This window comes from Periophthalmus magnuspinnatus, chromosome 20 (genome assembly GCF_009829125.3).
Source record: "Periophthalmus magnuspinnatus isolate fPerMag1 chromosome 20, fPerMag1.2.pri, whole genome shotgun sequence".
In the NCBI taxonomy this organism is placed as follows: domain Eukaryota; kingdom Metazoa; phylum Chordata; class Actinopteri; order Gobiiformes; family Gobiidae; genus Periophthalmus; species Periophthalmus magnuspinnatus.
This window is the reverse complement of record NC_047145.1, coordinates 1,019,266-1,036,419: the sequence shown is the minus strand read 5'-3', so window position 1 is coordinate 1,036,419 and position 17,154 is coordinate 1,019,266. Positions and strand designations below refer to the sequence as shown.

Sequence of the window (17,154 nt, the reverse complement as noted above, 5' to 3'; positions counted from 1 at the left end):
ACCAAACTGTTGTACTACACTTTTTATACAAAAAACAAAGAAAACAAGGCAAAATAAAGAAGTACAGTCTGTGGCGTCTGGGACAGATTTAAGTCTCATTTTCGATTAATTGCGTCTTGGCTTTTTAACACAAACATGTTTTATCTGACGTTAGCGCATTTGCTTTTTCTCTCTGCGAACAACAACACGTTTAATACATGTTTTTGCGGTTTTAAGTTCAGAAACTCCCACGTTTAACCCTCTGTGGCCATGAGGAGTCGCAGTAATTGTAAAACCAGCTCATCTCGACTCTGGTTTGAACATTACACACGACTGTTCTGCATCTACTGTTACATGTAGTTTTATTGTTTAAGAACGTTCTGGAAACAGCCTCATCCACAGATCTGACCTGTAACCACAGACTGTAAATGTTCGTATTAACCCTCTACATGATCCTTTTTATTTCACTGTTGTGTCTGTAAATCAAGATATGAACATTAATAACAGACACATCAGGCGCTTCTTTCCTCGAGGTTCATCTTTAAAGTAGAAAATTGCTAAAACTTTCACAACAAAACAAGTTTCCAAGTCCACGTCTAACAAAAATACATAAAGTTTAACATTTTGTCTGTTTTTTCTCGCTCATTTTTCACATTTTAGGGAATAAAGTCAATTTGAAAGTGCGTTTTTTTTCAAAGCCAGTGTTGCGTCAGTCACATGGGGGCGCTATTATCACCTTCTGACGCACTGAAAACACAGAAGAAGAAGGAGAAGGAGGAGAAGAATGAGCAGAAGAAAAAACAGGAGCAGAAGAAGAAACAGGAGCAGAAGAAGAAGCAGGAGCAGAAGAAGCAGGAGCAGAAGAAGAAGGAGCAGAAGAAGAAGGAGCAGAAGAAGAAGGAGCAGAAGAAGCAGAAGAAGAAGAAGAAGAAGGAGCAGAAGAAGCAGGAGCAGAAGAAGCAGGAGCAGAAGAAGCAGGAGCAGAAGAAGCAGAAGAAGAAGAAGGAGCAGAAGAAGAAGGAGCAGAAGAAGAAGGAGCAGAAGAAGAAGGAGCAGAAGAAGAAGGAGCAGAAGAAGAAGAAGGAGAAGAAGCAGAAGAAGAAGAAGAAGAAGGAGCAGAAGAAGAAGAAGGAGCAGAAGAAGAAGAAGGAGCAGAAGAAGAAGAAGGAGAAGAAGCAGAAGAAGAAGAAGAAGAAGGAGCAGAAGAAGAAGAAGGAGCAGAAGAAGAAGAAGGAGAAGAAGCAGAAGAAGAAGAAGAAGCAGAAGAAGAAGAAGAAGCAGAAGAAGAAGAAGCAGGAGCAGAAGAAGAAGCAGGAGCAGAAGAAGCAGAAGAAGAAGGAGCAGAAGAAGAAGAAGAAGAAGGAGCAGAAGAAGCAGGAGCAGAAGAAGAAGAAGCAGGAGCAGAAGAAGAAGAAGAAGAAGTCCAGAATGCTGCAGTACAACATCTAAACCCCCGCGGTGACGTTGTGCGTTCACACTGACTTCGCTCTCACACAAACGCAGAGGAGGTCGCGTGTAGGAGGTGATCTGCAGAGACAAACATCTGCTTTACACATCGAGCGAAACACAGGGAAACGTACTCAAACTTCACCTCTAGTGTTACCTGCAGATTTAGAAACACGGCCCGATCTGGAGCGACGTTAACCACGAACGAAAGACGAGCGAGCGGCTTTAAACGTCCGATACGACACTAAACTGACTGTTGTGGCTTTAATCTATGATCTAACGCCGTTTCCTCCTCAAAAACGCTCTGTGTAAAAATGATCTTTCAGCGTTTAGCGACAGGCTGCAGTTTCAATCATAATTTCTTCCACAAACAACGAAATCTCCTTCTGCATAAAAGTGCGCCCCCTGTGGTTGAGCTCTGTAAGGACATGTTCATATTTCAGTCTTTTTGTCAGTTCTTCTGCACATGTTTGAACTTTGAACTTTAAACAGATTCTTATTATTCTGTCTAATCTCGGTGCTTCTCAGAAAAATCACAAGTAGATATTTTTCTCAGATGGTTCAACTTTAATATTGAAAAAAAACCAAAAAACATTGCAAAACATGACAGATTTGAACCTTTCCTGAGAGGTTTTTACAGTGGCTTTAATTCAAACAATTTGTTAATAAACTGTTTCTGTATTTATTACCTTCAAGTTCCAAATATTGTGAATGCATTTGGCTAGATGTAAAAATATGACTGTGTAACTGTGTATCTCCTGATAAAATGACATATTAAGACCATTATATCTTTTAATTTACTCTGTCGAGGGCCACATAAAATGATGTGGAGGGCCACATTTGGCCCGTGGGCCTTGAGTTTGACACATGTGCTTTAATTGATATAAAACAAAGAAAAAAATCCATCCATCCATGTTCTTCCTCTTCTCCGGGGCCGGGTCACGGGGGCATCAGTCTAAACAGGGACTCCCAGACTTCCCTCACCCCAGACACTTCCTCCAGCTCCTCCAGTGGGACCCAAGGCTTTAGAGCACACCTGAATATCAACTGCACCAGCTACAAGAAAATACATGTTGTTCTTATATAAGCCGCAGGTTACAAATATGCTGTAAGATGATGTATTTACACAGAAAGACGCTACACAGTTTTTTAATGTTTTATTTATTTATTTTTTTATTTAAGACACACTTTAAAAAAAAATTTGCCTGAAAATCAGCACCAACACGACGTCAACACAGGATGAACACACCTGCAGGTTTAGAAAATAAAACGGCACCAACACGAACCATCTGCTTTTATTTCCTCTGAAAGATTTTGTCGTCTTTTTACATTGACCAAGTTCTTCCTGCTGCCTCCAACGTCGCACCATCGCACAGTGGCTCTATTTCCTTCTTTAATGGTCAAACTTACGTGCGGTGGCTCTATTTCCTTCTTTGACTCATTTCTTCGTGTGTTTTTGATGAGTCCGTGTTCACGATGAGCAAAATGACAGTTCAAAATCAAAACTAGCGTATTCTTCAGCGCAGAATCTTTCTCTACATCTGTCTCACTTTGGCGTTTGCTGTTAGAGAGCGCCCCCCGGTGGACGTTGTTTAGGCTGCAGGGTTCAAAGTGAGAAAACAGTAGCAGCTTTTTGTCTGAAATTTAGCCCAAACCCTAAAACATATTGAAATTGTTGTGTATTGTTTTGTTTTTTGTGTGTTTTGTGTGTGTGTTTTTTGTGTTTTGTGTGTGTTTTTTGTGTGTTTTCTTTCTAATAGTCGTGTCAGAGTCGGTCGTTGTCGTTGCAGATCCTGACGTCTCTGTGGGTCGATATTTAAAGTCACGTGATCTGTGCTGATAAATGAATAACTCACTTCTGCTTCCGTGTTATTTCAGACGCCTGAGCTCATCTGTTTCATAAATAAAGCGCCGGCAGATGTCACATGACCTGACGGAGCGAGTGACACGGTGACCTCAGTGTGAAACAGGACGCTGCTTATCAGGAGGATGTGACTGTTCACTCAGATGCCCTCCCAGGCACAAGGGGCGGTCAGCAAAAACATTTAAGACGTCAAATGTCACCAGAGAAACAAAGATCTTAAGTATTTGAGTCATATTAGGTTTTGGTTGTAATAATTAGACACTTCACCCGACGGATCAGCGTGAGGAGGAAAAACGACTTTCTCCAGATAAACTCAGACTCAAGTCGTCGTTTTTGACCCACAGAAACATAAAGTATCAGCAGCACTTTTCTCTAAAACCTCCATTTAACTCAGGTGAGAAATACTGAGGTAATACTGGACTGAGACTTGGACCTCCTGATGAAGTCCTGGTTTAGACCTTGTTTAGTCCCGGTTTAGTCCTGGTTTAGTCCCGGTTCAGTCCCGGTTCAGTCCCGGTTCAGTCCCGGTTCAGTCCCGGTTCAGTCCCAGTTCAGTCCCGGTTTACTACTGGTTTAGTCCTGGTTTAGTCCTGGTTTAGTCCCGGTTCAGTCCCGGTTCAGTCCCGGTTCAGTCCCGGTTCAGTCCCGGTTCAGTCCCAGTTCAGTCCCGGTTTACTACTGGTTTAGTCCTGGTTCAGTCCTGGTTTAGTCCCGGTTTAGTCCCGGTTCAGTCCCGGTTCAGTCCCGGTTTAGTCTTGGTTTAGTCCTGGTTTAGTCCTGGTTTAGTCCCGGTTCAGTCCCGGTTCAGTCCCGGTTTAGTCCTGGTTTAGTCCTGGTTCAGTCCTGGTTTAGTCCTGGTTTAGTCCTGGTTTAGTCCCGGTTTAGTCCCGGTTCAGTCCTGGTTTAGTCCTGGTTTAGTCCCGGTTTAGTCCTGGTTCAGTCCTGGTTCAGTCCTGGTTTAGTCCTGGTTCAGTCCCGGTTCAGTCCCGGTTCAGTCCCGGTTTAGTACTGGTTTAGTACTGGTTTAGTCCTGGTTCAGTCCTGGTTTAGTCCTGGTTTAGTACTGGTTTAGTACTGGTTTAGTCCTGGTTCAGTCCTGGTTTAGTCCTGGTTTAGTACCGGTTCAGTCCTGGTTCAGTCCCGGTTTAGTCCCGGTTTAGTACTGGTTTAGTCCTGGTTCAGTCCTGGTTTAGTCCTGGTTTAGTACTGGTTTAGTACTGGTTTAGTCCTGGTTCAGTCCTGGTTTAGTCCTGGTTTAGTACCGGTTCAGTCCTGGTTCAGTCCCGGTTTAGTCCCGGTTTAGTACTGGTTTAGTCCTGGTTCAGTCCTGGTTTAGTACTGGTTTAGTCCTGGTGTAGTAACGGTTTAGTCCTGGTTTAGTCCTGGTTTAGTCCTGGTTTAGTCCTGGTTTAGTCCTGGTTTAGTCCTGGTTCAGTCCTGGTGTAGTAATGGTTTAGTCCCGGTTTAGTCCCGGTTTAGTCCCGGTTTAGTCCTGGTTTAGACCTTGTTTAGTCCCGGTTTAGTCCTGGTTTAGTCCCGGTTCAGTCCCGGTTCAGTCCCGGTTCAGTCCCGGTTCAGTCCCGGTTCAGTCCCAGTTCAGTCCCGGTTTACTACTGGTTTAGTCCTGGTTCAGTCCTGGTTTAGTCCCGGTTTAGTCCCGGTTCAGTCCCGGTTCAGTCCCGGTTCAGTCCCGGTTTAGTCTTGGTTTAGTCCTGGTTTAGTCCTGGTTTAGTCCCGGTTCAGTCCCGGTTCAGTCCCGGTTTAGTCCTGGTTTAGTCCTGGTTCAGTCCTGGTTTAGTCCTGGTTTAGTCCTGGTTTAGTCCCGGTTTAGTCCCGGTTCAGTCCTGGTTTAGTCCTGGTTCAGTCCCGGTTCAGTCCCGGTTCAGTCCCGGTTTAGTACTGGTTTAGTACTGGTTTAGTCCTGGTTCAGTCCTGGTTTAGTCCTGGTTTAGTACTGGTTTAGTACTGGTTTAGTCCTGGTTCAGTCCTGGTTTAGTCCTGGTTTAGTACCGGTTCAGTCCTGGTTCAGTCCCGGTTTAGTCCCGGTTTAGTACTGGTTTAGTCCTGGTTCAGTCCTGGTTTAGTCCTGGTTTAGTACTGGTTTAGTACTGGTTTAGTCCTGGTTCAGTCCTGGTTTAGTCCTGGTTTAGTACCGGTTCAGTCCCGGTTTAGTCCCGGTTTAGTACTGGTTTAGTCCTGGTTTAGTACTGGTTTAGTACTGGTTTAGTACTGGTTTAGTCCTGGTTCAGTCCTGGTTTAGTCCTGGTTTAGTACCGGTTCAGTCCTGGTTCAGTCCCGGTTTAGTCCCGGTTTAGGTCCAGTTACTTTGTCCCTTTTTCACTGTAGATCTGAGCTGTAAACTTTCGTCCAAACCCCAAATCGTGGGGACGTCCCTCGTCCTCGTGCAGCAGAGACAGGTCCTGACAGACTGATCCTGTTAAAGTCAGATACCTCCTTCATACCCGTCGCTTGCGTCGTCTCTGTCTCTGTCTCTGTGTCGTCTCCGTGTCGTCTCTGTGTCTCGGTGTCTCCGTGTCGTCTCCGTCTGCAGCTGCTCATATTCACTCCTGTGTCATATTTACACTTTCAATTCTCTACATTTTACACTTTAAAATGCAAATCTGGACCTTTTTATGAATCTGAACATAAGACACGTCTCAAACACCGACGTCTTTGTTTATTCTGAAAACACTTTAAATGAGCTGTTCGATTATGAGACTCAAAGGTTTTTATTTTTGCATAATTACCGGTTCATGAGTGTCCTGTCTAGACTGAGCAGTGCCTCCTGTTACAGAATCAGACACATTTATAGTTTAATTTGATTCAAACTGGAAAAGAAAACTGAAAATTTGATCTTATTATGAAACAGCGCCAAGATACAAGTCAAGAAACGGCGCCCGAACAGCTGCCCTTTGTTTAAACAGGAGGGAAAAATGCATAATTAGCGTTTCATACAAGAAAATGAGCTTTAGCTTCAGATTAGCTTCATATTAGCAATTAGCACGTCTGTGTTTAGACCCGCTTCAGCGTCAGAATCGCACTCAAAAGCGTCTGATCATTTCTCTACAAAAATAAAAGACCAGGCGAGGATAATTATGCACATGTTTATTATTATGAATGCACAATTAGCGCTCTAATGTATGCTAACAGTACAGCTAACGACTATGCTAACGATGCAGCTAATGTATTTCTCTTGATTCGATACCAGGCTAAAGTTTGGACTCGCCCGTCATTCAGTGTTTTTTCACTTTTCACTTTTACTACTTTGTACGTTTTATAAAAAAACAGAAAACATCAAAGTACATGAAGTAACAAATATGGAATTATGTATAAAGAAAAAATATATGTACTTTTTGTCTGTGTCGTCCAGGTCTGATCCACTGGGCAAAAGTTTTAGACTGGAGTTAGCGTACTGGCTGTTAGCGTACTGGCTGTTAGCGTACTGGCTGTTAGCGTACTGGCTGTTAGCGTGCTGGATGTTAGCGTACTGGCTGTTAGCGTACTGGCTGTTAGCGTATTGACTGTTAGCGTACTGGCTGTTAGCGTGCTGGATGTTAGCGTATTGACTGTTAGCGTACTGACTGTTAGCGTATTGACTGTTAGCGCACTGACTGTTAGCGCACTGACTGTTAGCGCACTGACTGTTAGCGCACTGACTGTTAGCGCACTGACTGTTAGCGTACTGACTGTTAGCGCACTGACTGTTAGCGCACTGACTGTTAGCGCACTGACTGTTAGCGTACTGACTGTTAGCGTACTGACTGTTAGCGTACATTTTCACTTGTGTTTTTTCCGTTTGGTGTAAAATGTCATAAAAACCTAAATCTGCCGTGAGCCTCAAAACCTGATGATTAGAGTCAGTGAAGACGACGCTCGTTTAACCGAGAGTTTAACCTCAGAGCTCAGACCCTCAGGAGAGAGAGGGGGCTGAACAGTTTGGTGGTGTTTGGTGGAGGCTGGTGGTGTTTGGTGGAGGCTGGTGGTGTTTGGTGGAGGCTGGTGGTGTTTGGTGGAGGCTGGTGGTGTTTGGTGGAGGCTGGTGGTGTTTGGTGGAGGCTGGTGGTGTTTGGTGGAGGCTGGTGGTGTTTGGTGGAGGCTGGTGGTGTTTGGTGGTGTTTGGTGGAGGCTGGTGGTGTTTGGTGGTGTTTGGTGGAGGCTGGTGGTGTTTGGTGGAGGCTGGTGGTGTTTGGTGGTGTTTGGTGGAGGCTGGTGGTGTTTGGGGGGTGACAGTTCTAAAATGGGGGGATGTGAGGAGGAAGCAGAGACTTTATCGATCTGTGTCTCTGACGGAGATAAATTTAACTAAAGCAACGACGGCCCCTCCCAAACAGAACTCCTCCTCTCCCTCTCTCTCTCGTCCTCCCTCCTCCTCCTTCCTTTTCTTCCTCCTCTTCTCCTCCCTCCTTTCCTCCCTCCTTCCTGTCTCCCTCATCCTCCCTCCTCCTCTCTCCTTCCTCTCCCTCCTCTCTCCTCTCCCTCTCTTTTCCCCTCCTTCCTCCTCCTCCTCCTCTCTCTTCCCTCCTCTCCCTCTCTCTTCCCCTCCTTCCTCCTCCTCTTCCTCTTCCTCTCTCCTCTCCCTCTCTCTTCCCCTCCTTCCTCCTCCTCTTCCTCCCTCCTCTCCCTCTCTCTTCCCCTCCTTCCTCCTCCTCTTCCTCCCTCCTCTCCCTCTCTCTTCCCCTCCTTCCTCCTCCTCTTCCTCCTCCTCTCTCCTCTCCCTCTCTCTTCCCCTCCTTCCTCCTCCTCTTCCTCCTCCTCTTCCTCCTCCTCTTCCCCTCCTCCCTCCTCTCTCCTCTCTCTTCCCCTCCTCCCTCCACTCTCCTCTCCCTCTCTCTTCCCCTCCTTCCTCCTCCTCTCTCCTCCCTCCTCTCTCCTCTCTCTTCCCCTCCTCCCTCCTCTCTCCTCTCCCTCTCTCTTCCCCTCCCTCCTCCTCCTCCTCCTCTTCTCCTTTTGTCCTTCTCTTTCTCTGTATCCTGTGACTCTGGGGCTGATGCTTCAGTTTCATTTTTGTGGTTTGTCTCATTTTATAAAGACGATCTAAAGTCCCATAATGCACCGCTCTGATCTGTGACATAACACACCTCCTCGTCACACACACACTGCAGATTTAGGCTGAAAAACCCTCTGTTCCACCTTGTGATGTCATCGTGTGGTGATACAGGAAGTGCTCCACTGTGTTTTTAAACTCCACACACCTTCATTTATAGAATCATTTGGATCATTTCAGTCCTGGAGTTGTCTCTTATCTCGACTGAACTAAAGGTAAAAGGAGGAGTTAACATGAAAACTACCACTTGATGACATCACAAGGTGGAACAGAGCGTTTTGATCTTTGTAGATGTTACAGACGAATAATAAAGTGCGACTCAAACGTGTGAATGAAACAAAACACAACTCCAGGTCTGTTTTTCGTTTGTCGTTCACTTTCTTGAAGCGTGTCTTCCGTCGTCATGGTTACTCTGTTTGTGCCGGAGCATCATTCTCTCCGGTCGTATCTTTGAAAAACACAGAATCCTCAAATGAGTTTCACTTTCGTTTTGAGTAAATAACAGTCGCCTGAGGACGGAGCTCTGCAGCGAGGGATTCAACACGAGTCTGAAGCTCAAAAGTTTTGTGTTTTTCTTTGTAAATTTAACCAAAAGTTCACAGCTCGGCTCCTGGTCAGTTCCTCATCCGCTGTCGGCTCCTTGATGGCTCCTAGTGCGCCGCTGGCTCCTAGTTCGATGCCAGCTCCTCATCGGCTCCTCGTCGGCTCCTCGTCGGCTCCTCGAGTTTCACCAAAATCAAACTGGAGATGGTTTTCTTCAGTTCTCTCCATGTTGTGTCATTTAAAAACTCACAGGTCTGAGCCTAAAGCAGCGCCCCCTCTGGTCAGAACGTCACTGCACAGCGCCCCCTCTGGTCACTGCAGCTCCAACATAAACCCGTCTGTGGTTAAAGTCGTTGTGGTTCAGTGTTTTTAAACCGAAAGTTCAGGAGGTTTAAACGACTGAAGCTTTAAAACTGTCGACAGATTCAGCCGAGGGTTTGCGTTTGTCCGGAACATCTCGACCTCGACCAGAACCCGCCCCAAACCTCACGATGACCTCACGACGACCTCACGACGACGGCGCGCGGGAACGTTGGGATTTGAAACGAAAAGAGTCATTTCTGTAGATCTGAGCGTCCGTTCTAACTGGAGCGCACCGTGTTTTGGACGACGTAACTATTTTAGCTTTGCGTTTTATCGGTCGTCGTGTTGTCTTGGCGTTCTCGTCTTTACCACGTTTTGGAGAACACGCCGTTTCGCTCAGGTTTAAGTTGAAAGTTGCAGTCGGACGTCACAGGGAGCGTCCGCCTTTTCCAGATTCTAAAAGAAATATCCGTGATTGCAGCTCATTAATTTGTCGCAGAAAGAATTCCGTTGGTTTCTTCCCCTGGACATGTCACTCGCTCGTTAGAAATGTTGTTAAAAAATGGAAAAATGCTTTAAAAGTCTTGGTTTAATTAAAAGAAAATCATAATTAAACACATTTTGCAGCGGCGGACGAGGTAAAATGATTAAAACGCAAAGAGGAGTGAGGTTTACCGTGTGAGTTTTTTGTGTTTCTGTGAAAGATTTAAACGTCTTGATTAAAAATACGTCGACGTCTTCGCTTTTTCGGTCGTCTTGTTCCAAATGCAGCTCGACTGTGGTGGACCTGACATTTGAAAAACCACATAGTGTCCCCTGAGCGAAGGCAGAAGTAGTGAAATACTTTACTTTAGTACTTTTATGTAGGTCAGAGGAAATACTTTTAAATGTGCCACAGAAATAAACTTGAACCAAATGAATGAAGTACAATTTGAGAGAGCAGTATCTGTACTTTCTACTCCGCTGTGAGAGCTGCTGAAAAGGCTGAGGGTTTATTTTTATTTATTTATTTTTTTTAAATTTGAACAAAATGAAAAAAACACAAATAAAAACTGAAAAAAACAAAACGATCGATTCAGTTGTTTCTTCAAATTTCAGCTCAAATCTTTATCAAAATCTCCACATTTGAAGCTTTAAAGACTCAAAATCTGTGAGAAATACTTAATACGGGTACTTTAATACTTTTTTCACGTGATACTTTCCCTTTTACTCGAGTACTTTTCGCTGCAGTATCAGTACTTTTACTCGAGTAGCAGAGCGGAGGTCTGACTCTGGGGGGGAAACAGGAAGAGGAAGCCCTCGCCGCAGAGCTCGAGTTTGAGTCTTCAGCAGAATTGTGACGTGTCCGAGGTGCAGCGGCGCGTGACGGAGCGGCGTCCTGTTCCGCGCGCCGCGGACGCTCCGCTTCCTGTGTTCTGCGGTCGTCATGGCAACAGCCGCAGTTAAAGACGGACTGAGCGTAAAAAAAAACGCCACAAACGCTGACCATGCTCCACACCGTAGACGTTACAGTAAAGCTGCACTGTGAGACTTTTCTGCTGCTTGCCCCCGTGACGCCATCAGAGCTTTGACGGGAATGTTCCACAGTACGGCATTAAACTTAGATATCTTTTGAAAGGTTAACCCGGAGGAGAAATGCATGTTTTAAAAGCTATTTTCAAGCAACATAACCACGTGGAATAGAATAAAGGCAAGATAAATTTGTTTAATGCCGTAATGTGGAACTTTCCAGGCAAAGCAATGACATCTCCATGGAGACGAGCACACGCCCACCGGAAAAGTTACACAGCAGAACAGAAAAGGTGGTGGTGAATAAACGGGCACGCTGACAGAAGTAAAAACTACAGATTTGCCATGATGTTTTGTGATGGTTGTGTAGATTAAACTGAGACGGAGACGCAAAGGATCATGGGAAATGTAGTTCTCTGCTGCAACAAAACAGTGATACTTTTGACTCGATATATTGCGATGGCCCATGATAATATTGGGAGAAGTTTGACGATACGAGACAATACTTTTTTCCACTGACACATAGGTTGGCGGTGTGATTCCAGCTCCCACAGATGAATGCTGCTGTTGTGTCCTTTGGCAAGACACTTAACCCGCCTCAGCTGAATGTAAAACCACTTTGAGTCTTGAAGGTTTGATGATTGTTACGTCTTTATTGATTAGAGCACATCACATTTTCATATAGCACTTAGCACACACAGACGCTGGGGGTAAGGTGGTTTAAGTGTCTTGCCCAAGGACACAACAACAGTTCATCTGTGGGAGCTGGAATCAGACCGCTCTGGTACAAATCATCGTTTCTTCTGTATGATTAATGAATTTGTACACGGTCCCTGACAAATAAAAGAATAACGAAATAATGTTTATGACGAGAGCGGGATTCAAACCGGCAACCTCCAGATCAGATGAGTGGACCCACGCTCTACCGACTGAGCCGCTGCAGGGCGGGTTTATACTGCACCGTTTTCTTCTATAGAGGATTTAAGTGGCATGACCCATATTCTGTGTGTGACTAAGACAAGTGGATTTCCCCCAAATTTCCTGAGCTCGTGGTCGACCCCGGGACAGCGCTAAGCTAACGCACGGGCTAATCTGAAAACATGAGTCCCGCACAGCCACGGGAGGAGCCGCACGGAGCCGCACGGAGCCGTCGAGACCTGACAGACTCTGCAGGTCGTGACTTTATGGAAACTCGATGCTTTTGTGAAAACCCCATGAGATTCAGCAGAGATAAAACAAAACAAAACACAACAACAGATAAAAAAGATAAAGTTTTTAAAGAGAATGAGCCAAAATACGATGGGACAGGTTTGGTGTTAGCTTATGTCGCTATAGCAATAAAACAGATAAATGTTCACACTGCTCAAGCTGCAAACTCTATTTTGATCAAGGCTGAGTGTCGATACAGTTTTGCCGATACGACACATGTCTCAGTGTTGTACTTTTTTTTCTTTGATACGATATATTTCAAATCAATTCGATGTTGTCGTTACGGCTCGTGGATCAAATGAGAGCCGGTCATGGGGAGCCGGTCGCGGGGAGCCGGTCGCGGGGAGCCGGTCGCGGGGAGCCGGTCGCGGGGAGCCGGTCGCGGGGAGCCGGTCGCGGGGAGCCGGTCGCGGGGAGCCGGTCGCGGGGAGCCGGTCGCGGGGAGCCGGTCGGAGGCTGTGATCATCAGTTTGTCCAAAAAACGGGATCTGAAGGAGACAAGAAAAACAAACTCAGTTCTACGAAACACAATGAAGCAAAGAGGAGAGAGAGAGAAAGAGGAGGGAGGGAGAGGAAGGAGGTGAAAGAATGAGGCGAAAGAGAGAGGAGGAACAGAGGGAAGATGAGAAGGGAACAGGAAAGAAAGAGGGTAAAGGAATGGAGAGAAAGGAGGATAGAAAGAAAGAGGAGATGAGAGAGGGAGAGAGAAAGGGGAGGGGGGAGAGCAGAAGAAAGAGGAGGAACAGGGGGAGGGGAGAGGAGAGGGAGAGAGGAGGGGAAGAGAGGAAAGAAAGGAGAGAGAGAGAGGTTGATAGTGGTTCATGACCCCAGTTGTGTGTTTTGCCGAACGACACAGAGGCAGAGTGTGGGGTCACATGACCAGGGTTTGGGTTCATGGGTGAACGACCTTTATGATGAGGTCACTGTTGCCGTAGTGATTAACAACTCAAAACAAACGGTATCTTCTGAATAGAGAGAAGTGCTGAAAATAGCGCTGAAAAAGAGGAAGTAGAAGCACATGCCGTCCTCCCTTCACATCATTTTACATTTAACTGACACTTGTCAAACGTGACCTCACTGTCAAAAACACACGAAAAACAAAATGGCCGTTTATTACATAAAGTGACCAGAACAAACACATCTGTGTCCGGCCTGTAGGGGGCGCACGTTTCAACTGTTTTTCTGAGGTCACCTGGTCTGTGGCGTTTACAGGCTCCAGAGCCAAAGGAGCCAAAACCTCCTGCCCCCGACCTCCTCCTGCCCCCGACCTCCTCCTGCCCCCGACCTCCTGCCCCTGACCTCCTCCCGCCCCCGGCCTCCTGGGGAGAGCAGAGAGGAGCCGTCAGTACACCTATGATTCAAAACACAAGTCAGAATTTTATGCCATACTGTGGAACATTCCAGGCAAAGCAACAACATCTCCATGGAGACCAGCAGGTGACAAACCCCCCGACAGAAAACCACCTGGAGTCTTAAAGAGTTTGTTCTGCGGGGCATCAGGAGCAGAAACACACACACACACACACCCACGTACACACACACACACACCCCTACACGTACACACACCCCTACACACCCCCACACGTACACCCCCCCACCCATACACACACATACACACACACACACACCCCCACATGTATTATTAAAGAGCCGCTCTGGTCTCGGTCCACTGTTCACTTTAGGCTCTCGCGGCGCCTCCAGCCCCTCGTCCTCCTCCATGTTTGTTTACTCACTCTGCGGCGCCCCCTGGGCCCCCGCGGGACACTACAGGGAGGTTTTATTCTGTGCGTTTCACACGTTTTTAGACTTTTACTCTGAATATTTCATGAGGCGCTGAGGGGCTCGGCGTGTGTTTTCAGGAGCTGTTATGAAGGAGGTTTCACAGGGACATTTATGTTTGTGTGATCCTGCGGAGAAGTCGTGAACGCTCGGCGCGGTCGTGAACGCTCGGCCCAGTCCTGCTCAAACTGCACAAGGACTAAAGTGGAATTTGAATTTCACTGAGAAGCAAATATTTAATTTATGATGCTCTGTTCCTCTCTGTTCTACTTTGTAATGTGAAGGAGGTGATTCCAGGAGAGAGTTGAAAGTTTGTCTGATTCAGAGAAGTGTCGGTACAAACAGCAGCTCATGTGTGAGTTACATCACAAAGAGCCTCCAGTACTTATACTCAGAGAAAAGTACTGTGTGTATACGGCTGGTCCTACATTCTGTCTGTACGAGGTCATACATGGACACACCAACACGTCACTAAAAACATGTATTACAAACACGTCTTGTCGACCCAAAGATGAAAACTCGTATCATGTGACTGAAGCAGCAGGTTCAGAGTCGACGTCTTAAAACAAACGTCTCATTTTTACTGAGAAACAAGTTTAACTCAATGTTTAAGACACAGGATTCAACACAAGGTTTAAGAGAAAAGACATGAACCAAAACATCAGACTGCACTCAACACTATGTAGTCCTGGTCTAGTCCCGGTCTAGTCCTGGTCTAGTCCCGGTCTAGTCCTGGTCTTGTCCTGGTCTTGTCCTGGTCTTGTCCTGGTCTAGTCCTGGTCTAGTCCTGGTCTAGTCCTGGTCTAGTCCTGGTCTGCTGTCGTCTAGTCTAGTCTTGTCTTGATCTCGTCTCGGTCTCGTCCTGGTCTCATCTTGGTCTAGACCTGGTCTCCTTCTGGTCTCGTCGTTTTCTAGTTCTGCTCTCATCCTGGTCTCGTCTCGATCTCATCCTGGTCTCGTCCTGGTCTCGTCCTGGTCTCGTCCTGATCTCGTCTTGGTCTCGTCTCGATCTCGTCCTGGTTTCGTCCTGATCTCGTCCTGGTCTCGTCTTGATCTCAGTCTGTAACATCAGGACATTGTAGTAGTGACTCATTGCTGCTGTGGACAAGTGCGATGCTTTTTCCAGACGCTGGGTTCAGGTCTGGTGTTGGGTCTGGTGCTGGGTCTGGTGCTGGGTCTGGTGCTGGGGGGTTGGAGTAGGGGGTCTTTGTCGCGTGTCTTCTCAGAGGTGGAGGAGGAGGTGGATGTGCTGTCAGTCAAAGTGTGGGTGATTTGTTCGAGCTAATCTCCATCCTCTCTACACCCACCCGCTCCACAACAACATATTCAACACTTATGTAACAGACGCAAACAGCGGCGTGGAGCGGCGTGGAGCGGCGTGGAGCGGCGTGGAGCGGCGTGGAGCAGCGGCGTGGAGCGGCGTGGAGCGGCGTGGAGCGGGGGCCAAGAAACAGAACACAGACTCAGAAAAGTTTGAGGTTTTACTTAAAAGAAACGCTGTAGTTAAAATTGGTTTGTGTAAAAATCAAACTGCACAAAAAACAGAGTTTGTTTATAAAGGAACATTCTGTAGATTTAAGGAAATGAAACTATAGACGTACAAGAAAAAGACCGAGTGAGTGAAACATCACAGCTTCAGCTACAAATGAAGCTCATCGAGGCCAGAGCAGGTGTATCATAGCAACCAAAGAGCCAATCAGGAGCGAGGATGTGGAAGGTAACGGTTTAGAAGGGAGTGGACGCTTAGCAACGCTGTCAATCAAATCTGTTGCTAACGCTAACAGGAGCGACGTCAGGGAAAGACGGCGCCTGATTTGTGATTAAACCAAGACTAAACCAGGACTAAACCAGGACTAAACCAGGACCAAACCAGGACTAAAACTGGTCTAAAACTGGACTAAAACAGGACCGAACCAGGACCAAATCAGGACCGAACCAGGACTGAACCAGGGCCAGTCTGAACACCTCCATAGTTTAAGTTTACTCCAAGTGCAGACCTGGTTTAGTCCATGTTTCGTCCTGATTTAGTCCTGGTTTGGTCCTGGTTTGGTCCTGCTGACGTGTCTCGTCTTTACTCAGTCTGTGTTCAGTACGGCTCTTTGTTCAAATCTCGCGGTCGTGACTTCTTCGTCGTACGGCTCTTTGTAAAACTCGTCTCTGCTCGCGGCTGTGGCTCTAAATTATTTAAGTCCAAATCTCTGCACGAGTCTCTGTGATTAGAATGAAGCTCCTCCACTTCACTGCTGCTTTTAGAAGAAGAACAGCGGCTCCATCAGACGTTCAGATGTTCAGACGTTTTGTGGCTCGGGTTTTTGAGCACTTACCAAAACTTACATCATAACTTGTTGAGAGGATGATGTGGGGACATCTGCACGAGGCTCATAACAGACTCACAAACCCGTCTGAAAGTTCTATTCACCTGTTTGGACTGGACAGAACTGATTTTTGGAGGTTTGTTCACGATAATAATCAGATTGTGTTTGGTCTGGATCCTCAAGTATTTTCAAAACGAACCACAGAATATAGAATGTTTTAGTTTTTTAATCCACACTGTTCTTCAAACTGTTCAGATGTTTCTCCATGTTCTAGTCATTTCTTCTCCTCTGAAATATTTGGACTGATTCATGTTTGAGTAAGTTCCGTATTTTCCGGACTGTACGTCGCTCTGGAGTATAAGTCTCACCAGGCAAAAAAATGCAAAATAATGAAGAAAAAAACATTTACACTGACAGTTGAAAAAAAATTCCAACTCTTCTGTTTCTAAATATTTGTCTTTTATTTTTCCCGAACATTTGGAACGAGCCTCATTGTCCAGAGGAACTTTGAGTCACATGGGTCAAACTCGACATTTTAATCCCAGAGACGCCCCGAGAGTAAACGCCATTAAAGGAATAATAAGTGTTTTTCACAGGCAGGGGGCAGTATCTCCACAGACCTGACTCGTCCTGATTCGATCTTAAAGAAAAGGTGTTTGTGAATAAACCTCAGACGACTTAATAAACGACTTAAAACGTGAGACTTAAGCCCGGAAATTCTTTAAATGTGACGCAGAGTGAGTCGGATCGAGCTGTTCAGGGACAAACGAAAATGTGGACACTTAAAAAAAACATTCGTCTCGTTTAAGTCGTGATAAGTTCAAGTGTAAGTGAACAATTATAAGTGTAGTTCAGTTTATCTGCGGCTAAAATTTGGCGAGTTTAATTTAAGAATTATAGGAACGACTGAAGATTTAAAAGTGTAAATACAGTAATATAAACACGCTTCCGTTTCTGCCGACGCCTTTATGAACGACAGACTCATCCTCCAAAATAAAAGTCGTATTTGAGCGTTTTTGGTTAAAATACAAAGTCATAAAACTCGACTTTAATCCAAACGACGTGACATATACAGAGAAAGTATTTGTGCTGTGTTCAGTTTCATTTTAGAGGAAGAAAAACGTTATTTGGAAAGTCATTTAAAGCGATAACGTTGTAAATTG

The 17,154-nt window shown here is 45.9% G+C and overlaps 1 protein-coding gene across 1 annotated transcript in view; it reads left to right on the top strand.

Moving 5' to 3' along the window:
• LOC117388275 (guanine nucleotide exchange factor VAV3) overlaps nt 1-17,154 on the top strand; it is a 144,676-nt gene that overhangs the window by 46,225 nt on the left and 81,297 nt on the right. The gene's annotated exons all lie outside the window — the stretch shown is intronic.